This window comes from Triturus cristatus, chromosome 12 (assembly GCF_964204655.1).
Source record: "Triturus cristatus chromosome 12, aTriCri1.1, whole genome shotgun sequence".
In the NCBI taxonomy this organism is placed as follows: domain Eukaryota; kingdom Metazoa; phylum Chordata; class Amphibia; order Caudata; family Salamandridae; genus Triturus; species Triturus cristatus.
The window spans coordinates 229,600,368-229,626,504 of NC_140595.1; the positions used below are offsets into that span (position 1 = coordinate 229,600,368).

At 49.4% G+C, this 26,137-nt stretch overlaps 1 protein-coding gene across 2 annotated transcripts in view; it reads right to left on the bottom strand.

Moving 5' to 3' along the window:
• Nucleotides 1-26,137, bottom strand: part of PLEKHG4 (pleckstrin homology and RhoGEF domain containing G4) — a 1,592,954-nt gene that overhangs the window by 178,392 nt on the left and 1,388,425 nt on the right. The gene's annotated exons all lie outside the window — the stretch shown is intronic.

Genomic DNA, 26,137 nt, shown 5'->3' on the forward strand with positions numbered 1-26,137 from the left:
ACTGCACTCTAGCCAATCTACTCTGCACCACTGTATGCCACTATACTCTACTCCATGCCACTCTACTCTACACCATGGCACTCTACTTAACTTTACTCTGCACCACTGTAAGCAACTGCACTCTACACCAATGCACTCTATGCCACTCTACTCTACACCACTGCACTCTACAACACTCTACTCTGAAACAATCTACTCTATGCCACTGCACTCTACACCATCCTGCACCACTCCACGCCACTGCACTCTATGCTGTGCCACTCTATGACACTGTACTCAATGCTATGCCACTCTACTCTAAACGACTGAACTCTATGCCAATTCACTCTACACCACTTTTCTCAAAACCAATGCACTCTACACCACTTTACCTATGCCAACTACTTTGAACCACTGTATGTTATGTCACTAAACACTACAACATTCTACTATATGCCACTGCACTCTGTGCAACTGCATGCTACGTCACTACACCATACACCATGCTCTCTGCACCACTCTGACAATGCACTCTACTCTATATCACTCCACTCTATACCACTTCACTCTACGTCACTCTTCTCTGCAACACTGCTCTCTCTGCCACTGAACTCTACACCACTCTACTCTACATCGCTCCATTCCACGCCACTCTCTCTACGCCAATCCACTCTAAGCCATTCAAATCTACTTTATACCTCTGCACTCTATGCCACTCCACTCTACTCTGAAACAATCTACTCTATGCCACTGCAGTCTACGCCACTCAATTGTATACCACTGCACTTTTTACCACTGCACTCTACACCAATGCTCTTTACACCACTTTACTGAAAACCAATACACTCTACGCCACTGCAGTCTATACCAATCTACTCTACACCACTACACTGTATACCACTAAACTCTACTCTACGACACTGCACTTTATGTCTTTGCCCTCTGTCACTTTACTCTGCACCACTCTACACCACTGCACTTTACACCAATGCACTCTACACCACTCTACTCTACACCACTGCACTCTATGGCACTCTACTCTGCAACACTGCACTGTCTGCCAATAAACTCTATGCCACTCTATCCTGCACCAGTTAACTCTGTCACTCCACACTACGCAACTCAATTTTATACCACTGCACTCTATACCACTGCACTCTACACCAATGCTCTTTACATCACTACACTCAAAACCAATACACTCTAAGCCACTGCACTCTATAACAATCTATTCTGCACCACTACACTGTATGCCACTATACTCTATGACACTACACTCTATGACATTACACTTTGTCACTTTACTCTGCAACACTGGACACCACTGCACTTTATGCCAATGCACTCTACACCACTCTACTCTGCAACACTGCACTCTTTGCCACTAAACTCTATGTCACTCTACTCTTTGCCACTCTACCCTGCACCAGTTAACTCTATGTCACTGCTCTCTACTCTGCACGACTCCACTATAAGCTACTCTCCTGCTATCCAAGCCAATGCACTCCACGCCATTGTAAACTTCTGTGCACCACTGCAATCTACACCTCTCCAGTCTAGGGCACTCCACTCTCCACCACTCCACATCACTCCACCCTGCAACACTGCACTCTACACCAATGCACTATATGCAACTACTCTATACCACTCCACTCTACCCTGCACCACCACACTCTACACTTCACTCTACTCTGAAACAATCCACTCTAAGCCACTGCACTCTATGTCACTCCACTCCACTCCACTCTACGCCACTGCAATCAATGCTGTGCCACTATACTCTACACCACTCTGCTCTATGCTAATGCGGTCTACCCTGCACCACTCCACCTTTAAGCTGCCTACGCTATGCCACTTCACTCTACCCCACTGCCCTCTACACCAGTCTATGCCACTGCAGTCTACGCTATGCCACTGAAGTCTAAACTACTGCACTCTAACCCAATGCACACTACACCACTTTACTCAAAACCAATACACCCTAAGCCACTGCACCTACACCAACTACTTTGCAATATTGTGCTTTACGCCACGATAAACTACATCATACTCTATGCCACTGCACGCTATGTCACTCTACATTGCTGTTCTCTACATCACTGCACTCTATGCCACTCTATTCTACTCGGCACCACTGTACTCTATGTCACTGCTCTCTGCTCCACTCTACGACCCAGCACTCTGCAACTCTGCACTCTATGACTCTGCACTCAGACACTCTATTCTACATGACTGCATTCTCAACTGTATGCCACTCTACTGCTCTCTACATCACGGCACTTTACACAACTGCATTCTTCACCACTGTACTCTACGCCACTCTAAACCTCTGCACTCTATCCTGCACCACTCCATGCTACTTCACTCTTTGCCACTCTACTCCACTCTGCAACAATGTACTCTATGCCACTGAACTCTACGTCACTGGACTCTACACTAATGCACTCTACACCACTTTACTCAAAACCAATGCATTCTAAGCCACTGCACTCTACGCCAATCTACTCAGCACCACTGTACTTTATGGCACTCCACTCTAGGCCACTCTACGACTCTCCAATCCAACATTCTCTACTCTATGATGCTCTACTCCATCAAACTCTGCTCCACTGACACTCTACTACACTCTATGCCACTATATGCCATTCTACGACACTATTGCACTCTACTACGCTCTATGCAACTCCCTCTATGCCACTCCATGTCTCTTTACACCACTCTATTCTATGACACACTGCTCCACTCCACGCCATTTCACTCTATACCACTCCACTCTGTGACAATCTACTCCACTGTACACCACTCTGCTCTACAACACTCTATGCAACACACTCTACACCATTCCACTCTGCTCTACACCACTCCATGACAGTCTATGCCACTCCACTCTACGACACTCTACTCAACTCTGACACTGTGCCCCACTCTATGGCACTCAACTCTAGGCCCTTCCACTCTATGATACTCTACTTCCTCCACGACTCTCCACAACAGTGTACACTACTCCATGACTCTCCACTTCACTCCTCTCCACTCTACTCCATAACACTGCACGTAACTCCATAACACTCCACTCTGCTCCACTTTACAACACTCCATGCCACTCTCCCTTACCCTACTAACTTTTAGCCAAGCTACAGCCGCCACTCTAGTGCACAACATGGCTAAAACATATTGGCATAGCCAATAGCTCTTGCGTAGGTGAGACCTATTGCTCTTGTTGAATTTGGTAACTCCTTCCTGCGAAGGACTGGACAGTAAGCTGTTCTCATTGACAAATATGCAAGCGCTTCTGTGCAGTTCATTTTTATTGGGTGTCCCCAAAAGTCCTTCTCTGTTGCGAGTATGAGCTGCTACATTTCCGAACAAGAGAGCATTGTTTTATGGTGAAAGTGGCTGTTTAGAGCCAGGTGTGTCTGGAACATATTCGGGGTACTGGATGCAAGAACAGGCAAAGAACTAATCTCCTGAGACCTTCACCCACACATAGCCAAATGCGTGTTGCAACCATGTCAATGTCAGAGCCCAAATAAAATTAGATCCTAGTATTGCGACATATTTATTCTCAGAGAAGGTGAAAATTACAATTATGTTTTGATACAGTTCCCACTAATTAAAACACATTTTTTCAGATACATTTTAGATTAGATTTTTAGATTCTGCTTTAATGAACCTGACCCAATCAGGCCTGTAGTATTCTAAGAGTATATATTGGTCAAACACGTCTAACCGGGCTACATTTGCTATACCTTTGCTATTTTATTTTTGGCATTAGAACAACTGCCTTCATCACCAAGTGAAGCATTAACTGCTTTTTAATAATGTATTAGTAGCATATCTGCAAAACCTGCAGTAATGTCTTTTTATAATCAATAACACAAAATGGAGAGATGCGAGCTGCAGCAGACAGGTTTGTTGAAAACCTTTGTAAACACGATATTTCAAAACCCTATAAAAAAGCCACTTTTCTTCAGAAGCGCTGTCAAATTTGCATTTACTTTATACCCATGATAAAGTTTTGCGTATTCTATCAATTTTTCACGTTGAAATCCATAGTACGCTGTGAGGAAATGGATTGTTGGTTTTGGGTGGTGGGGGCATCTTCCTCAATCAATAGACACAATCCTTGTTAGTCTGAACCACAAAAACTCACTCAATTAACCTGTGCTTAACCCGCATGGACCTAACAGCACAAAGCGCCACTCACGGTTATCTGGTTGTGCTAGATCGGGGGAAAGTCACAAGTTCAAGCCAACACGATGGAGTGCTGGCTTGATACAGGAATCTGATTAGCCCTGCAGAAAAGTTACATTCTCAAAGTCTGGCACAAAGAGTTAGTTCATGCTGGAGGAGGCCGCGAGAAGCAGGGAGAGTATCATGGATGCTCGTCGCATTAGCATGAAGAGGAGGGATGGGTATTGTCGACGTTTTGCACTGTAGCACCAAGATTTTGTTGGTTGTCATAGACAGTTGTTGGAGCTTCGTGTTGGCAGTCACCATGGGCTGTTGAAGCTGTAGCACGAAAAGCAGATCTTGCGTTGCTGGTCGTCGCTGGTGATAGCTGTATCGCAAAGAGTCGGCTCCACCAGAGTTTCATATTGGTGGGCGTCGCCAGCAGTGAGATCTCACCACCCATTCACAGACGTAAAGAGCCAAAAACGTCAGTATTTCTACTGCTTGTTCAGAGGAGTGCACTCTGACCCCAACCAAGGGCCCAGGACTTGGGGAAATGAACTTGGGGATCAGGTACTCACTCTTGCAGAGGTCAGCAAAGCACAGGCAGGTCCAGCTGCAGGTTCAGGCAGGTCCGGTTGTACGGAGGCCTCTGGAGCTTGTTATGTCACTGTAGGTTTGAACAGAAGGTCAGTCACCTGACCCTTGGAGTCACTTCAGGTAGTCTGGGATAAAGGGAGCACATTCATTCTTCCTTCTCAGAAAACAGGGAAGGCCTCAGGCAGCAGGGTAGTCGTCTGACAGCATGGCACGGCATGGTTGGGGCGGGGGGAGCCCTTCTCAAGCAATAAACACTATCCTTGTAAGTGTGAACCACAAAAACTAACTCAATTAACTTGTGCTTAACCTTCTGGTAGCATGGCATAAAAGCAGTAAGACTTAACTTAGAGGCAATGTGTAAAGTATGTATGCACCACTTGAACAGTAATAAAGTGAAGACACAACACAAACAAATCCCACACTAATTTAGAAAAAATAGAGTACATTTTAATAAATTATTTGACACCAAAATGACTAAAATCCAATCAGTAGAACTGGAGATATGCATTTTTACGGATTTAAGGTAAGTATAGAGCCCAACAGCACAAAGCGCCACTCAAGGTTATCTGCTTATGCTTGACCGGGTAAAGCCACAAGTTCAGGCTGATGAAATGAAGCACTGGTCGGATACAGAGATCAGATTAGTCCAGCAGATACCTTCTCACAGTCTGGCACGAAGACTCAGGGAGAGTATTGTGGATGGTCATCACTGTAGCGCAAAGATTCTGTCAGTCGTTGCAGACGGTTGCTTCTGGAGCTTCGTATTGGCAGTTGCTTTGGGCTGTTGTTGTTGTACCAAGAAAAATAAATCTTACTTTGCCGTTTGCCACTGTAGCGCAAAGAGTCAGATCCACCGGGCCTTCACGTTGTTGATTGTTGCAGGTAGCGAGATCTCAGCTCAAACTTGTCTGTTCACAGTCGTGAAGGGACCAAAACTTCAGTATTTCACCTTCTTCTTCATAAGAGTGCACTCTGATCCCAACCAAGGGCCTAGGAGCTGGGGTGGTGCCTCTTGATGATCATGGACTCACTCTTGCAGAGGTCAGCAGGGCACAGGGAGGTCCAGTTGCAGGACGTCAGCTGGGCATTTGTAGGGTGGCCTCTGGAGCTTGTTATATCCCTGTAGCTCTGGACATGAGGTCAGCTGACACTTGGAGTCACCTCTGGTAGCTTGGGATGAAGGGTGCAGGTTCCATCTTCCTTGTCAGACAGCAGGGCAGGCCTCAGGCAGCAGGGCAGTAGTCTGGCAGCATGGAAGTGTAATATTCATAGATCCAGGAGTATACTGAAGGGGGTCTCAAGTCCTAATTGTATATCCGGTGCCAACTTAGAAGTGGAAAAAACTCTTAGAGTCCACCCCCCCCCCCCCCCCCTCCCCATAGATGGTGTTGGAATTTCCTTCCTTCTTCCCTGCTGCCAGGATGTCTGGAGGTAGTCTGTGGGCTGAGGCAGCTTCTTTTAAGTGCAAGCGGAGCTGTGCACAGCTCTGCACCACCCATCCCGGTTCATCCTGTCAACAACCTGTCCCCCTTTTGGGTAACTGTCAGGGAGGGATACACAAAAGCCAACTGCCAACTACAACTAATCATGTGCAGTGGCGGTTTCTCTCAGAGGGCGTCGGGGCTCCGCCCCCGTTATATTCTACAGTATTATAGCAATGCAATGCTCATATTTAGTTTTAATTAAAAAAATACACCCTTTGTTATTTTGTATTGTAGTGGTCTTGGCCTACTTTCTTCTAGCACACGGGGCACTGTCTGCCCCACTCACCAACATCGGCGTTGTCCAGTGGAGTTGATGTGGACACTGTCACGTGACGTGACTCTGCAATGCTTGCTCCCTGGGTGGGTCCAAAGAAGCCTATGTGTTTGCTGGGCTGACAACCTCACAGCTGTGAGGGCTGTGATGTCATCAGCTCGGCAAAGACCTAGCATCAAGGCCCAGTCTCCACCCCCTGACAGCATGGAGGTAAAGTTGGCCCTGGGCGTTTTAAATACAAGCCCGGTATTGCTAACCCTCCACGTTAATCAGAAAGTGGAGAGCTTGTCGCTCCACCCTTTTCAACTTGTTACAGGGCATGGGTGGGACCCCACCCTGTGACGAGTTGGGAAAGGGTGTGGCAGGTGGGAAGTCAAGTAATCAAGTCTGCACTGACTCGACATGAGACTGCTTCCCATGCGTGAGGCTTCGTCAATCAGAGGGGAAACCATTTTTTCAGTACTGTCTGCGTCACTCGAGTCAGACTGCATGTTTTTTGGCAACGAGGCAGTGTCAATCAGATTCAACATTACTGAAGTGCCAGCAGCAGCTGAACTAGTCCTGGTTGCTTGCCGCTGCACACAGCACTGCAGGTTGCTGTCTGGAATACTAGGACAGCACGACTTGTGAACTCAGGACTTCAGGAGTTGGGCTGCAGTTCAGCAGTGAAGACCCAGGGGGGAATTTTTTAAGTTATATAAGCCTGTTTAGCCTTACGGCCTTGTCGCATGGATGGATGTCGGGTTGGGGTTGGGGGGCAGACACAGTGCATTGCTAAGGTTACGTTAAGTAAATTAATTTGAGTTCTCCTGGAGCAAAATGTCAGCAATTCAGTCTCAGGTAATGCGTAATTAATAATTTCTTGCACATCTTTGTTACCCTGCACATATTCACAAAACCTCAGGGGTGAGGGGCAACAAGGACTGTAAACAGATACATGGTTAATTACGTGTACAAATGAGCAATCAACCCTAATTGTTAATGTTTCAGCTATAATTCACTTACGACTGTTTACCATATGAGAATTGTGCATCTGCCTGCAGGAACACTATTATGTTTGGCCAGTATGCCTAGCACACAAACTATTTCCTATTCAATGTCCACCTCCTCAATTCTCTTTCTTGTAGCATGTCCATGCTACTTACGTGTGGAAGCCATGCCGCAGCACCGCGCGATTGGGGGATGAAAAATGGGACACAGACACGGGACAGTAAGAAGCAGATTTCAGGGGAACACTGCACAGACAGGTAGTCTGTGCGTATTTGTGCATGCCTGCTTTCATATTTTTTACAACAAACAAATGATGGACGGAATGCCGACAATGCAGACATTCTCCCCCAGTCAAGAGAACTGGGTTAAATCCATCGTTCTTTTGCCCACTACGCCACCCCAGTTCAGACATGGCCATATGCAAATCAGTCTTGACCCTGTGCCTCATGGGAACAGTCCAGCCCGAACTGGCAAGCCATGTCTTCCCTGGACCGGAATCAAGCATCCTAGGACCGGTTTCTGGCTATCAGCCGTCATCAGCCAGGATAGCTTGACTCCAGTGGCGCAGTGAGCACGGGACCCACGTCTGGGCATACCCATCCCACTTAGGGCGAAAAGCGTTACAACAAACAAATGATGGACGGAATGCTGACAATGCAGACATTCTCCCCCAGTCAAGAGATCTGGGTTAAATCCATCGTTCTTTTGCCCACTATGCCACCCCAGTTCAGACATGGCCATATGCAAATCAGTCTTGACCCTGTGCCTCATGGGAACAGTCCAGCCCGAACTGCCAAGCCATGTCTTCCCTGGACCGGAATCAAGCATCCTAGGACCGGTTTCTGGCTATCAGCCGTCATCAGCCAGGATAGCTTGACTCCACTGGCGCAGTGAGCACGGGACCCACGTCTGGGCATACCCATCCCACTTAGGGCGAAAAGCGTTACAACAAACAAATGATGGACGGAATGCTGACAATGCAGATATTCTCGCCCAGTCAAGAGATCTGGGTTAAATCCATCGTTCTTTTGCCCACTACGCCACCCCAGTTCAGACATGGCCATATGCAAATCAGTCTTGACCCTGTGCCTCATGGGAACAGTCCAGCCCGAACTGCCAAGCCATGTCTTCCCTGGACCGGAATCAAGCATCCTAGGACCGGTTTCTGGCTATCAGCCGTCATCAGCCAGGATAGCTTGACTCCAGTGGCGCAGTGAGCACGGGACCCACGTCTGGGCATACCCATCCCACTTAGGGCGAAAAGCGTTACAACAAACAAATGATGGACGGAATGCTGACAATGCAGACATTCTCCCCCAGTCAAGAGATCTGGGTTAAATCCATCGTTCTTTTGCCCACTACGCCACCCCAGTTCAGACATGGCCATATGCAAATCAGTCTTGACCCTGTGCCTCATGGGAACAGTCCAGCCCGAACTGCCAAGCCATGTCTTCCCTGGACCGGAATCAAGCATCCTAGGACCGGTTTCTGGCTATCAGCCGTCATCAGCCAGGATAGCTTGACTCCAGTGGCGCAGTGAGCACGGGACCCACGTCTGGGCATACCCATCCCACTTAGGGCGAAAAGCGTTACAACAAACAAATGATGGACGGAATGCTGACAATGCAGACAGTCTCCCCCAGTCAAGAGATCTGAGATAAATCCATCGTTCTTTTGCCCACTACGCCACCCCAGTTCAGACATGGCCATATGCAAATCAGTCTTGACCCTGTGCCTCATGGGAACAGTCCAGCCCAAACTGCCAAGCCATGTCTTCCCTGGACCGGAATCAAGCATCCTAGGACCGGTTGCTGGCTATCAGCCGTCATCAGCCAGGATAGCTTGACTCCAGTGGCGCAGTGAGCACGGGACCCACGTCTGGGCATACCCATCCCACTTAGGGCGAAAAGCGTTACAACAAACAAATGATGGACGGAATGCTGACAATGCAGACATTCTCCCCCAGTCAAGAGATCTGGGTTAAATCCATCGTTCTTTTGCCCACTACGCCACCCCAGTTCAGACATGGCCATATGCAAATCAGTCTTGACCCTGTGCCTCATGGGAACAGTCCAGCCCGAACTGCCAAGCCATGTCTTCCCTGGACCGGAATCAAGCATCCTAGGACCGGTTTCTGGCTATCAGCCGTCATCAGCCAGGATAGCTTGACTCCAGTGGCGCAGTGAGCACGGGACCCACGTCTGGGCATACCCATCCCACTTAGGGCGAAAAGCGTTACAACAAACAAATGATGGACGGAATGCTGACAATGCAACCATTCTCCCCCAGTCAAGACATCTGGGTTAAATCCATCGTTCTCCGTGCCACTGGAATCAAGCTATCCTGGCTGAAGAGGGGTGAAACCCCGAAACCGGTCCTAGGATGCTTGTTTCCAGTCCAGGGAGGACCTGGCTTGGCAGTTCGGGCTGGACTGTTCCCACGAAGCACAGGGTCAAGACTGATTTGCATATGGCTGGGTTCAAACTGGAAAGGCATGGTGAGCAAAAAAACGATGGATTTAGGCCCAGATCTCTGTACTGGGGTGAATGTATGACATTGATCTGCATTCTGTCCATCTATTGTTGTTTTTGCATTTGTCACCCCGAGTGGGAAGGGTATGCCCAGACGTGGGTCCCACGCTCTCCATGCCACTGGAATCAAGCTATCCTGGCTGAAGAGGGGTGAAACCCCGAAACCGGTCCTAGGATGCTTGTTTCCAGTCCAGGGAGAACCTGGCTTGGCAGTTCGGGCTGGACTGTTCCCATGAAGCACAGGGTCAAGACTGATTTGCATATGGCTGGGTTCAAACTGGAAAGGCATGGTGAGCAAAAAAACGATGGATTTAGGCCCAGATCTCTGTACTGGGGTGAATGTATGACATTGATCTGCATTCTGTCCATCTATTGTTGTTTTTGCATTTGTCACCCCGAGTCGGAAGGGTATGCCCAGACGTGGGTCCCGCGCTCTCCATGCCACTGGAATCAAGCTATCCTGGCTGAAGAGGGGTGAAACCCCGAAACCGGTCCTAGGATGCTTGTTTCCAGTCCAGGGAGGACCTGGCTTGGCAGTTCGGGCTGGACTGTTCCCATGAAGCACAGGGTCAAGACTGATTTGCATATGGCTGGGTTCAAACTGGAAAGGCATGGTGAGCAAAAAAACGATGGATTTAAGCCCAGATCTCTGTACTGGGGTGAATGTATGACATTGATCTGCATTCTGTCCATCTATTGTTGTTTTTGCTTTCATATTTTAGCACTCAAAAGCCAAGCCTAAGCCAGGCTCGAGACAACCAACAGTTTAGAGTTATCATTTAGCATCCCAAAAACACTGCTCAGTCTGGCGTTGTAGTAAGTCTCTTATCGAACAGTTACAAAACCTGAGAAGCGGGAAGAGTCACGACTCCACGCTGGTGCAGAACATAAGCAGCTAACTTCCCCTAAGAAATGTACCGAACGGTAAAAAGCCTCACCACGCTTCCCCCGCCCTTAACCACTAACCTCATTGAACCCCCACGATGTGATGATCTAGCGGAGTTCTTTTTTACCAAAATAAATAATATATACACATCCTTTCCGAACACGGGAGCAAACCCCCCCCCCCCCCAAAAAAGCTACTCCTCCGTAGCAGAAACAGAAGTATCTCTCCACAACACTTTAGTCCACCTCCCACAACTAGATTCAGTCACACTAGATTCGTTAATGCACCAAATAAAATCTGGCTCACCCTGTGATCCTGCCCCACCAAACTCACTGATCTCGGTTGGACAGGTAATTCTTCCCACACTACTGGAACTGCTGAACTCCTCGATAACAACTAGCACAGTCCCATCAACATGGAAACATGCGAGGGTACGTGCACTTATAAAAAAATCCAACCTCGACCCTTGTAACCTCAACAACTATCGGCCTATCTCACTACTCCCCTGGACAAGCAAACTCCTCGAAAAATATGTTAATACCTGTTTAACTAAATTCTTCGAGAGTAACCAACTGCTGGACACTTCACAGACTGGTTTCCGACCCAAGCATGCTACGGAGACGGCCTTGGTAGCGGTCACAGAGGAGGCAAGGCGGATCTTAGATCAGGGAGGAGCAGTGGCAGTGATCCTCCTTGATCTGAGCGCCGCATTTGATACGGTGAACCATCAAATCCTCCTCCACCGTCTACTAAGTCTGGGAATAGCGGGAGAAGCCCTGGCCTGGCTTAAATCCTTTTTAAAAGACCGTACTTTCAGTGTCTTTGAAGGAGCCTCAGTCTCCGCAAGCAAGCCTCTGGGGTGTGGGGTGCCACAGGGCTCCTCACTTAGCCCCACGCTTTTTAATGCATACATGAGACCACTGGTAGAGATTGTTCGTCCGCACGGCATTACCATCGTCACTTATGCGGACGACACCCAGCTAGTGGTCTCTCTTGCACTTAAGGATAGCCAGCAATCACAAACCAACTTGATTCCCTGTCTGGAGCAGGTAAAGAGCTGGATGACAAGCTCATGCCTAAAGCTCAACGGAGACAAGACGGAGCTAATGCTCCTTGGTTCTCAGGCCCCCTCCACTGTAGAGCTTCTGTGGCCCTCCAGCCTAGGCGATCCCCCTGCACCCAAAGACAACATAAAGAGCCTCGGAGTATGGTTAGACAAAGCTTTGACTTTTAACACACAAGCCACCAAAGTGTCAGCAACCTGCTTCGGCCTAATTAGGCAACTCAAAAATATTCTACCACTACTCCCTTTTGAGGCAAAACAGGTAGTTATCCAGGGCCTAATTCAGTCTCGTATAGACTACAGCAACGCTTTATATCTGGGATCCCCAGAATATTGTTTAAACAAACTTCAGCAGGTCCAGAATTTCGCGTAGGAACTCTATAGGGTCTGGCCTGAAATCCCTGCACTGGCTCCCTGTCAGAGAGAGGATCAAATTTAAGACCATGTGCATTACCCACCAATCCTTCTGGAGATAGGGGCCGCTGATTAATCATTCCCTGATCACTCCCTACCATCCCAAAAAAGAACTCCGCTCAACGAAAGCCTTTTTAACTGCTGTTCCACAGATACGAAGAGCTAGAGCAGGTGGTCGCAGCTTTTCCTACAATGCATCTAAGATGTGGAACTCTCTCCCCTTCCACCTAAGGTCCAACCCGAACTTGTTCACCTTTCGTAAACAACTAAAAACTTTTCTCTTTAATCAAAAAAATATCTAAATAAAACCATCCACCAGCGATCCACCACAGCAGAAGTTCTCTATCCACCAGCGCCTGGATGCCTCAGGGTAACTGTCTGTGCTTTACAAAACTCCTTTACATTACATTAACAACATTTTTGATGGCTAGAAAAATGTGCTTGTGTCCAAATCATATGTTCCTTTATGTGACGCTGTGGTTAAACCTTAAGCGGGTGTAAAGTAAATTTATTTGGTGAAGGAGGTAAAATTATGTGTGAATCATCCTTACAAGCAGGTATAAAACCATTAATACTAGATATTAACCGGTTGCAAAAAAGGTCTGTGCGCTCTTTTTCTAATTTTTATTACCAATGTTTTACCAACCTCACAGCTACTGAAGGGATGATTCCACCTCACAATGAGTCCTGCCCTGTCCTTTGTGTCTGCAAAACTGTTGAGAAATGAAGCGTTGGCACAATTAACTCTAACTAAGAGAACCAAGACTACAATTCCCACAATGCATTAAGGTTTAAGAACTCTCTGTACAGTAAACATAGAGTACTTGAAACAAATTGAAATGCGTTCTCCCAAAACTGACTGCTGCTCGTCTGTATGCCTAGAAAGTCCTAGATGCATCCCATTAAGCCATACAGAAACATCAATACCTTGAAAGGACGCTCCCGCTATCACCTAGTCTAGGTTGTCCCTGCTGTGACCACCTGTTCCACCCCATATTTTACCTGCAGAGCCTGGATGAGGTGCATATGTCGCTATCTCTTTAAAGCTCGCTATCAAAAGTGTGTGCCCATTAAGGAACAATAAATATGCCTCGCCTGGGACAAATAGGAGTTCTGTGCAACTCGTAGAGATCAGATGGAACTGGTAATTTATTTAAAAAAAGGTGATTTGAGCGTGTGAGTTCATTCGTTTGGCTAGTTCTTGTTTGTTGGTGAAAGAAATAGTTTCACTTATGTTTCTCAGTGTTGTGGGGACATGTGTGCGCTGTGCGGTCTATCTGCTTACTACGCTTTGTTGAGTTCTTTTTCCAATGCTTTTGTGTTTAATGTTTGCTTAACCCTGTTCTCTTTTTTATGGTGCATTGTTCCAGATTGTAGTCTGCTCGTGCCTAGCTAAATTGTGATTAAACTTCGCATGGCTGTTAAAATCATGTTTACTGATGTGCCCCATTGCTCTGTGGAACTGGTCATCAACATTAACACCCCACCACTTTCAAAATGTGACCCATGAAAAAGGCTGCAGGCACTAAATGGTTACAACAAGAAAATGCCAGCTTTCTAAAAGTTACAAAAAAGTGAAATATCTAGCTTAATCTGGCTGTCAATTATTAAACAGACTAAGACCAAAATCACGAATAAGATGGTCTACATCATTTAATTATTTCTTATTTGGAAATGTATTATACATGTTTTAGAAATACTCCTGGCCGACACGGGCAACACTTCACATTTTAGACTATTTGACAATTAGATTTAAAAAAGTGAACAATAAACACAAATAAAACAAATTCCATTAGTGATTTTACAAAGGAATACTTCACAAGTGCAAAATCAAGTGGAGACACAACATACATATATCAATTGAAAACATTACCAGTCAAGGAAAAAGACAATAAGGTACCCCATATAACCATCAAGACTTATTTAAATGGAACAAATTTGGGATATCGTCCAACAGGGGAAATTAGTTTTCATACAAGATATATATTTTGAAACCTTTATTCTCCTCAATTGCTATACACTTTTTATAAAACAAACTGTTTCCCTGATGGTGAAAATGTGCAAATGCGTTTCGAAACCCTTTTTATTTTAGGGCTTGAAATTCAACCCAAGTCTCTCCCGATAGAAGGAGCAGGCCCCCCTTCCTGTCCTCACCCCCGTTTGTCAGGAAGACAGCTGAAGAAATGAAGAAAGAATAGGAGGTGTGCCCCCCTCTGCCAACTCCACCCCTCAAGGGCTGGAGGCGAGGTGAGCACATTTTTCAGTGCCAACCATCTTGAAGATGGTGGGAGTTCTCCAATCAGGACTAGGGCTATGACCTCCTCCCACAGGAGGTGGGCATATTAGAGGGCATAGTCACCTCAGGTAAGGTGCCCATTGGCCACTACCTGTCACTCCCTTGTAAACGTCCCTAAATGTAGCAGTTAGGTGGCATCCCCAGAACCTGAACAGTAGTATCCACAGACACATGAAGAAGATGAACGAAGAAACGCTGTTGGTCAAGGCACTGCAGACCTCATGGTGGACTTTGGGCACAAACTCCTGCCTGCTGCCACAAAACTCAACAATCATCATCCTCGTCACTGTGTTAACTCCACAAACCCTGGAGAGTCTCCAGCACTTCGCAAATCACCAAAGAAACTCCCTTTAGATAGAGGTACTATCTCCCTGCAGCCGCAGGCCTCCGAAACAGCAAAGTCCGGTCTAGTGTTGTCCAGCTTCCCAGCCTGACCGATGCTCCGAGTGCCAGCCGAAGGTACACTCTTTTTTTTTTTTTTTTTACTTTATTTTTCATTTTACTTTACAACAAGAAATCGTCAAGAACCAAATTGAAAGACATTTCAGTACACATCACAATTCCATCGCATCATAATGTATCATCAAGCAGTGCTACATCTGATAAGTGTCATGACTATAACAGTATTCCATTGTTACCATTGTACAGTTAAATCAAACAATAGTCAATATGCATATGTTGTCGTGCAGTTCTCCTTTAGCAGTTATCTCGAACGCTACAACAGAATACTACTTCAACCCACACCTGTTCGAGTGTCTGTGGGCACCTCATCAGTTGCCGACATTTCCAATAGATATGATCTATACGGACCTCATATGTCTTTAGGTGCACATTTTATAGGCATTAATGCATTGTAAGCTTCGGATTGTGTGGAGCAGTAAGCCATGTCCATTTCCAGTCAGCCAATTTAGGTAAACGGCCTTTCATCCATCTCATAGCCACTCGTCTTTTGGCTAGCATTAGTCCAATGGCAGCTAACTTTCGCACACCCTTGGGAACTGGCTTATCATAACCCAGTACAGCAATTAAGGGTGTCTCAGGAATTACACATCCCAGCATTCTTGTTAATATGCTAATTACCTCTCTCCAAAAAGTACGTATACCAGGGCACTCCCATGCCAAATGTGTGACATGTGCGTTTGGAGCATTACATCGTATACAGTTATCTCTGTCTCTAAGACCATATTTGTAGAGCCTGGCAGGGGTGTAGTAGGTTCTATGTAAATATTTAAAGTGCAGTAGCCTGTGTCTGCCGTTCAAGGAAATCGTTTAAATTTTGTAAAAGCACCAGGTCCATTGGGCTGCAGGTACTTCTGCTCTGCACCAAGTCTAGACGCCCCAGAACCCATAAGAGTTGAAAGGCACCTATTATACCCAGAGACTCCAGCTCTACAGCGATTCAACATCTGACGATGGACATCAGGATTCCGGAGACCCACCTCAGTAGCGGCCCAGCAACTTCAGAATCGTCGCTGCAAGGTGCTAGCCCGTGATTGCGAGTTGCTTCTTTGCACACCTTTGCCCAGCTTCAAATCTTCACTGCAACAAGCCCACCCAGCTGGGGCATCTTCAATCCAGCAGTGCTTTTATGGCCCCAGAGCCCTTGAAACATCTACTATCCCTTGAGAGTCCTCGAACTTGCCTGCAAGTCCCCCGTTGTTTTGCTTTTACAGGTGGCCCCCTGTCTTCGTAGCAAGCCAGCTACAAAGTTCCCTTTTCCCTTGCTCCTGGTGAAACCTGAAAGCTCCCGAGAATTCGGCCTTTGAACTTTGGATCTTGGCCCCCGAACCTTCCGATTCTAAAATGTGAAGCACAACAGTAACAGCGTTGCATTGATTTTCCAATTGCCTTTTTTCTTCCACAGGAAATGTATTGTGCGTAAATGAGCACACAATAGTGATTATTGTATTTATTGTGATTTTCTCGTATTGTGAAAAGTATTTACAGTGTACCCAAAGTTCTCGCTCTGAATATTTATATAAAAAGAAGTGCTATTTTTCTAATTTGGTCTTGATTTCCTTAATATAGTGTGTGTATCATTTATTGCCTGTGTGAGTACAACAAATGCGTAGCACTACCCTCTGATAAGCCAAACTGTTTGCCTACAGTGCCACAAAAGCGAGCATTAGGATTATCTACTTTTGCCTCTGTAGACCAATAAGGGTCTCATTGACCTCTCTACAGGGAACCCCATTGTGGTGCACTATATAGAGAGGTGGGTTTCCTACAAGGACTTGTAAATCATAAAAGTGCATGTCCAACTTTTATGTACACTGCACCCTGCTCTATGGGCTGTTTATGTCCTACCTAAGGGTGATTAATATGTAATATTTTATTTATAAAGTTTTATAAAGTGCGAACATGACCAAAATGTTGGTGTCAGAGCGCTGTACAACCTAATAAATAGCCTCAAATATACAAGGAGCAAAATATAGAATATAGAGCATGAAAAGATAATACTAAGAGACATTGTGAAAACACGAGCAAATAAATCAAATTGGCATGGATAGTCGCCTCAGATAGGAAGGAGATTATTCAGTAGTCTCATTTTTACTTCGTTTTTTAAAAGAACAAATGAAGGGATGGTCCTGATCTCTGGGGAAAGAGAGTTTCAAATTCTTGGGTCAATTCCAGAGAAAGATCTCTTATAGGTTTTCTTTTTGTGAAATTTTGGGGGTTTCAGCAGTAGGGAGCATGTACTACGAGAAGCTCTATTCCTTCCGAATAGCACCAGTTTCTGAGCCAGGTAGCGAGGAGTGTTGTGGTGGATGGCTTTGTATGTCATGCAGGCTATTTTTAGGTGAATCCTAGATTCATAAGGTAGCCAGTTCAGAGAGTGGAGGGCTGGGGCGATGTGATCATTTTTCTTTACTCCTGTGATGAGCCATGCAGCAGTATGAAGGGTAGCCCTCAACGGTGCTAGTTTTATTTTCGGTAGGCCAACAAGGTTAGCCTTCCTATAGTCAAGTTTGGAGATCACGAGAGCCTGAACCGCCATCATGAGATCTGCATTGGGCAGGAAAGGCTTTAGTATTCTTAAGACGTGGAGATGGAAATCGGCCCCTCTGGTTGTGGAGCTGATGTGATTCATTATGGAGAGGTTGTTCTTTAGTGTTATTCCTAGGATTTTGCTGAATCAACAATATGTGGGGTGAGTAGTGTTAGCCAGTCTTTGATGTTAGAGGTGGGGTTGGGAGGCAAGATTAATGGGAATTCAGTTTTGAGGGGGTTAAGTTTGAGGTGGTTAAGTGTTAACCAGTGTTGAGTTTTGCTCAAGATGTTATTGAGAGTGCTGATGTCGTTAGGAAGGGTAATCTTCATGCACAATTGTGTATCATCAGCGTACATATGGTAGGAGATGATGGAGTGTTTGAGGATTTCAGTCAGGGGTTCCATGTAAAGACTAAACAGGGTGGACGAAAGTGAAGAACCTTGGGGAACACCGATAGTGACCGGTGTCTGATCAGATAAGTCATGATTGATTAGGACTCGTTGAGATCTGTTTTGTAGGAATGAGCAGAACCATTTTAAGACAGTACCAGAGAGACCCATCCTAAGTTCTAAGAGGTTCAGGAGGGTTTCATGTTTGACTGTGTCAAACACTGATGATAGGTTAAGAAGGATTAAAAAAACAGGATTCATTATGATCGAGAAAGCGTAAAGCATCGTCGACAATGTGGACCATGGCAGTTTCAGTACTGTCACCTGGTCTGAAACCAGATTGGCAGTGGCTGAGAAGTTGGTGCTGGGCAATGTGATTGCAGAGATGCTGATGAACACATTTTTCCAGGAGCTTGGCTAAGGTTGGGATGCTCGAAATGGGGCGAACATTGATGGGATCAGAGAGGTTCGCGTCTGGCTTTTTTAGTATAGGTGTTACTTGTCCACTTTTTAGACAGTCCGGAATGGTGCCTTCCGTAAGAGAGGCGTTGATAATTCTGGTCCATAGGGGTATCAGGAGGCGTGAAGTTTCATTGAGGAATTTGGAGGGGAGAGGGTCATTGAAGTGGTTGGAAAGTTTAGTGGAAGACAATATTTTTGCAATGTCAGTGTCCTCAAATGTCTGAAAGATGGACCACAAGGCATTGTTTTAGGTTTAAAAAGAAGGTTGCTAGGAGAAATTTCCTGCGAGGTGGAGGTACATGGTGACTGGGTTTCAGGCGGTAAACAATTCACAGCAATGTGGAGCTCATTGTCAATTGACTTAGTTTTTGAAAACATATTTTATTTATCAAGAACATGTATTATGCAGGTCTCTGTAACCCAGAGAGTACTGCCAAATCATTGTCATATTGCATCATCTTGACATTTTTCCTTTTATAGTAAAATAATGCAGGGCATTTCAAACCAAATAAAGCCCTACTAACTCTGAAATTCTCCCCAAACCCCCGGGTCCCACCCCCCGACCGCTAACCTGCTCATGGCTGGCAATGATATATATTGTTCTCCCTACATTCGCCCAGCTGACCCACCGTCGTCATTGCTTCGCTCGGGGGGCCTTCCACCACGGACCACTCACACCCGCTGTTCGTCCCGCCCAACCACCGGTGGTTCCAGAAATATCCCTTGGTAGTCAGCCCATCGCTTCCAGATTTTATAGTGCTAGCGGGGGCACCCCCTAGCCTCAAACACCGGGAGCTCTAGACCCATGTTAAAGTCCAGACCCCTCTTCCATACATTGACTGAAGGGGCAGCCGGCGCCTTCCATGACCTGGCCACATCTCTTTTAGCCAGTGTCAGACCTAATAACAACAAATGCCTCTTATAAATGTTACCCCCAACGGCGTCCATCACGTGGAGAAGAACTAACCTAGGATCCGATGGTATGTCCCACCCCAACACTTCCGCGAGGCACCCAAGGACCCCCCTCCAAAAGCGGGAGAGGCCCTGGCAAGACCACACCGTGTGTAGGAAATTTCCCTCCGCATGTCCACATCGGATACACTCCGGGGAGGCGATCAGACCCGCTCGCCAAAGCCGCTGCCTGGTATAATATACCCTATGAAAAAATTTAAATTGTATCAGGCGGAGGCGCATCGCAACTGCCGCCCCGCGGAGCGACGCCAGCGCCTCCATCCAGTCTGTTTCATCCAATGGGCCTACGTCCTCCACCCACCGGTCCCTAAGGGTCTGCAGGGTTGGGGCCCCATGAATGACCAAGGCTTGATAAATCCGAGAAATCTTGCGCTCCTGGAGGTCCCCCATAAAGACCCTGGCTTCCAGCGGTTTAATCTCGGCAATTTCATCTAGGCCCTCCAAATATGGAGTGATTGCGTGCCGGAACTGTAGATACTTAAGAAACTGCGATGAGGGCATGTCGAACTCGCCCAGCAGGCACCGGAAGGACTTTAGTGTTACAACGTCCCCAAGCGTGGATATACCGATGCGGTCCCAGCCCACGAAGCCCGACAACGCAGCCAATTGGGGCAGGCGACCATTATGCCACAGTGGGGTCTCCAACATGAGCCTAGTCCACCAGTCCATCCGCCTCAGGGCCAGAATTGAAAAATAACACGAGTCACCGGCGGCAGCGCCGAGCGCAAGGGAGCCGCATATAAGATCGTGTGCAAGGTATATGGATCCATGAGCCGTTGCTCGACCGCATACGCCGGATCACTCCTATCCCCATACCACCACTCGTTTAGGACGAGGAGATGGGACGCCTGATAGTAGGAGAGTATGTCTGACGCGGCCAGGCTGCCACTATACACCGAGAGGAAGCAGGTTCGCAACACCACCCGCACCCCGCCTCCCTCCCAGAGAAATTGTCCCAAAGTTGTATTCACTCTACGGAACCAGCCCGGTGATATAGCATACGGATGGTTCTGCAGCTATTACAGCAGCCGGGGGAGCGCGACCATCTTGAAGATGGCCGAGCGAGCATATATAGTCAGCGGCATGCGCGCCCATAGCTTAACGTCCTCACGCACCCTATCCCATATGGGGACCACATTTCTCTCATATGCAATGGCCGGAATGTCCGACAGGAATACCCCCAGATATTTGAGCCCCCCAACTGCCAGCTGAACCGAAGTGCGCCAGCCCCTCCGATGGGCCTCACGCCCCAGGACCCACAGTGCAGATTTCTGCGGGTTCAGGTGGAGACCCGAGGTCTCCCCAAATATCTGCATGATCCGCAGCAGCCTCGGCCCCGTCCGATCGATATCAGTCAGGAAGAAGAGAACGCCGTCCGCGTATAGTGCTATGCGATCCAACAGGCCCTCGGACCACTCAAACCCGGCAACCTGTGCGTCTACACGGACCCACGCCGCCAATGGCTCAATCGCCAGCGCAAATAAATACGGGGACAGGGGGCAGCCCTGACGCGTGCCCCGACCCACCCGCCACCCGCACCAAAGCCGTTAAGTCCGTATATAGCAACAGTAGATAAGAGAGGAATCTTGGCCCAAGGTTCAGGCGTCTCAACAGGGCAAAGAGGTACTGCCAACTTAAGGAATCAAAGGCCCGATCCATGTCAGCCAATAAGAGCGCCGCCGGAACTCCCAATCTTTGCACAGCCGCAATAGCTACATGCGCCCGCCGAATGTTATGGCGCGTCGCCTTGCTTGGCATGAATCCGGCCTGATCCGGATGGATCAAGGACGTAATATGGGGCAGCAAGCGATTCACCAAGGCTTTTGCCAGGATCTTAGCCTCCACATTAAGGAGGGATATTGAGCGATATGATGCAGGGAGTTCAGGGGGCCTACCAGGCTTGTGGAACACCACTATTTCTGCGTATCGCCAATCCCGCGGGAGCGTCCCCCGCTCGCGAGCCTCCTCAAGGGCCGCACTATAGTGTGGGCCAAGCTGCAGGTAATATTTTCGAAAGAATTCAGTGGGGAATCCGTTCGCGCCCGGCGCTTTACCGGAGTTGAGGCCACCCAGCGCCTCTCCCAGTTCTTCAACCGTTAGTGGGAGTTCTAACTCCTCCCGTACCGCATCCGAAAGAGCCCGAGGAGGAGTGTCCGCAAGGAACCGCTCAATCATCTCTACCGGTAGGACATCCTGCGGACCATAGAGGTCCGCGTAATATACCACAAAGCTCTCCGCCAGCACACTAGGATCAAAAATGGGCTCCCCAGCTGTATCCACCAGCTCCGGGAGCGCCCGCGAATGGTTCATGTCCTGACACAGCCTATGGAGCATCCGGCCCGACTTATCCCCCCATTGATAAACCCAACTACGAGTTTCCACCTATGCCTGGCGCGCCTCCTCCATTAACATCGAGGCATAATTCTGTTGCTCGAATAGGAGATGACGACGGGCCAGGACTCCACCCTCCCCGGCGCTCCGGCTCTCAAGGGCAACAATCTCGTCCTCTGCCTGAGCGGCCCTCTCCCCCTTACGCCGTCGCGCCATGGCACAATACAAGATATCTACCCTGCGAAGCGTCGCTTTAAGCGCCTCCCACACCGATGCGGCCCCGGGAACCGAACCCACGTTAATGGAAAGGTACTGATCCAACGCCTCCAGCATGCATGACCCATATTCCTCCTGCTGCAGGTGCCACACCGATAAACCCAACTACGAGTTGCCACCTATGCCTGGCGCGCCTCCTCCATTAACATTGAGGCATAATTCTGTTGCTCGAATAGGAGCTGACGACGGGCCAGGCCTCCACCCTCCCCGGCGCTCCGGCTCTCAAGGGCAGCAATCTCGTCCTCTGCCTGAGCGGTCCTCTCCCCCTTACGCCGTCGCGCCATGGCACAATACAAGATATCTACCCTGCGAAGCGTCGCTTTAAGCGCCTCCCACACCGATGCGGCCCCGGGAACCGAACCCACGTTAATGGAAAGGTACTGATCCAACGCCTCCAGCATGCATGACCCATATTCCTCCTGCTGCAGGTGCCACACCGATAGGCGCCACCGGAATGGCTGCCGCGAGTGCCCCAGCCGCAGCAGCGCTGCAACTGGAGAGTAGTCCGAAAGGCCCCGCGGGAGGATCACGGCCCCCATGGCCCTACCGGACAGATCTCGGGACAGAAAAATGTAGTCTAACCGGGAGAACGATCCATGCACCGCAGAAACATATGTACATGCACGCTGCGCGCCGTGAAGGCGCCGCCAGACATCCACCCAGTCTAGGCCCTCCATCAAGGCTCTCAGTTTGGTACGGGTCGAACTGTCAGGCCCTCCCCCCCTCCCTCCACCGATCCCTGGAACCCTCCATCACCTCATTCCAATCTCCGCCGACCACACATGCAACTTCTGAGAATTCGGTCCAGACGGCGGTGATCTTTTCCACAAGCGCCCAGGACATCGGGGGTGGGGCATACACGCTTCCAAACACCACCCAATCACTCCCTATTTGCCCCTTAGCAAAGACATATCGTCCCTGAGCATCTGTCCACCCCTGAGCATGTATGTACGGGACCCGCTTATGTACTAGAATAGCTACACCCCGGGACCCCCGTGTGAAACCCGCATGAAAAACCTGGGTATACCCATACCTCTGGAGGCAGGGGGTCTTTGTACCTAGCAGGTGCGTCTCCTGTAGGAGCAGTATGTCCGCAGCCACTCGCTTGGCGTATCGCAAAAGCGCCCCCGCTTAATTTTATCTAGGGCCCCCCTTACATTCCAACTTACTACCTTCACGGTTCCCAGCTGCGCAGTATCTTGTGCCATATCTCGTGTTTCAGACTTACCATGGGATACGTGCGGTCAACAATAACCAAACAAACCTCCAACACCCCTTGATCCTCCCTCCCCCCAACCCCATACCTCAAAAACATTGAAGCACCTGTCACGGTGGAACTGGCCTCCAGGCTCCAACTGGGAACACTGGGTCGTCTTATCCAATGGATCCCCCCCAACCGCCCAAAACTACCGGTGCGCTGCCCGCGCTCCGCTAACCACACAGCAGAAGTCCCGTATCCCCCCCGATCCCCATTCCCCAAGAATACATAAGCCGCCAAGACCAGTCACCATGCAGAACTGTCGGATAGTAACCCTTCAGCTGCCCCCCCCCACCCGCCTGTGGAGCCGGCCCGGATACCGAGCCGCGGGATCTGGAGCGCCTCCGGGATCTAGAATGCCAGGGGTGCTTCCCTTTCGTCTTTTGACTGTCCCCAGCCACGTCAGCTGCCTCGTTGTTGGTCCCCCAGCCCGGGGGCGACTGTGGCCGAAGGCATACAGTCCATTTAAAAACCTCCTCAGGTGAGTCGAAAAAATGTGTTCGAGACCTGTAGACCACCCGCAGCCTGGCCGGGTACAGAAGGGTGTATGGAAGCTTCAGGGCACGAAGCCAGGCCTTTGCCGCCAAACAGGACTGGTGCTGTTGCTGCACAAGGCGGGTATAGTCCGGGAATATAAGAATGCGTGTGTTCTCAAACAGCAGAGGCTCCTTCACCCTGGCCTGCTTCAGGATGACATCACGGTCGTGATAGTTCAGTATTTTGGCAATCACCGGCCGAGGACAAGAACCCGGCGGAGGCTTCTGCGCAAGTGCCCTGTGTGCCCGCTCCACCACAAAACAGCGGGAGAGGGCGTCCGATGGCACCCAGCTCTCCAGCCATCACGACAAGAACCCCTCCATGTCCCCCCCTTCACAGCCCTACGGAAAACCCACAAAACGCAGATTGTTCCGTCGGGCCCTCCCTTCCGCATCTTCCACCCGCTCCGCCAGGCCCCTCTGCACCACCTCCAACGCCTTGACTCGCTTCTTAAGTGATCCCACGTCGTTCTCCACTCCAGAGACCCTTGTCTCGGCCTCCGTAATGCGATCCACGGCATTCCGCAGGTCCTGGCGGAGTAGCATGACATCCGCTCCCACTGCCCCAATTTTGGCGTCTAGCATGTCTCTTGACTGTGTAATCGCAGCCATCAGCTCAGCATTGCTGGGGCCAACGGGCTGCGACATGCTCGGGACTGCTGCGGTCGCCCCATGGCCCGTGAACTTGTCTATCGGGCCCTGTTTGGCCTGGCCGCCTCCCTTGTCATCTCTCGTCATCGCACGTCGCGGGATGTGGCCCACCCCATCCTGGCAGCACTCTCCGCCGCCGCAAGAACCGCACTCCCAGTAGCAATACGCTTGGCCGTCCCTCGTCGCAGCTCTCCTCCAACACCAGTACTTGATCACCCCGGCGTGCAGGTAGGCCAATGAAGTCCCCCTCCAGTCGCTGATACTCTACCCGGGGGCCACCAGGCAGCGCCACCCCTACCGCACCATCGGGTGGGGGGGGAGGGGGGCGGGGGGGAAAGCCTGTCCGCCGCAGCCCGATCTAGCTGCCGAGACCCAGACCGCCACGGCGACCCGTCCGTCGCCACGGTGACCCATCCGTCAGCCGGCCTTCGCAGCTCACAGCCTGGGTAGCCCCTCCGCGGTGCGGGAATCACCCGGGTGCCCAAGTGGTCCGGCTCGACCACCGAACTCTCACCTCAAAGCCACGCCGGCTGGGAGGGATGGCAGGGAGCCCCGTCCGCTCCAGTGATTGTAATCTCAGGGGGGGACCACCGCCGCTCTCCCCCCACCGAATCCAGGCAAGACAGCCGAAGCCTCGCCGCCACTCTCCTCCGGGGCCCCAGATGCAGCGTCTCCGACTCCGGCGGTGCGTCCCCTCCTCCTCTGGGCACCGCTGGGGACAGGGGGCTTGGGGAAGGATCTACGCATCCCCCGGCCGCACTCACCAGTACGCCGTCGTCACACTCAGATCGCCGCGGCCTCTCTCAAGCGGCACAGGTCACCTCGCACTCCCAGGCCCTGTACGGAGCCCCGCTGAGGTCTCCGGCGCCACCTCTGCCACGCAAGGGTGCCGCCTCCTCCAAGTCAACAAGCCACACTGGGCCGCAGGATGTCTGCCCCGATACCACTGGCGTGCGAGCCCCGTTTCGCTCACCGGGCCTCTCGGCAGGGGGGCACCGGTCCGCCGCTCCTCCAGTCAGCCGGATGTCGGCACGGGATCAGGTGGGCAGGATTCCGGGAAGGATTTTGTTACCGGGTGGTGCGGAGCAAACTCAACGCACGTCCACCATGTTGGCTTGCTAAGCCACGCCCCCCCCCCCCCAATTGACTTAGTTTTATCAGATAAAAAGGAGGAACATTTTGACAATTAGGTAGGGTTGTTGTGTCAGATGTGGAGGATTTACGCTTCCCATTAGTTTGTTGTTTCATTAGTTCAAAAAGTTTGTTTGGACAGCTGAATGCTGTGTCCAGTTGCTGACGGAAAAATGAAGATGGGGCACTTCTGATGCACCTATTGTAGTTCCTTCTTTTTTTACACAACAGTTTAAGGTTCACAAAGAGATGGTGTCTGTCTCCACACTCTTTCTGCAAGTCTAAGGACACAGCGTTCCTTGTTAAGGCTGCAGTTGAACCAGGTATTGGTTTTACTTATCGGGACTCTCTTTAGTCGTTTGGAGCACTGGAGTCCATGATGTTAGACATAGAGCTAAGGTAGTGCTTAGTGAGGCCTTGAGCATCAACCATATCAGTGGGAGGAGACA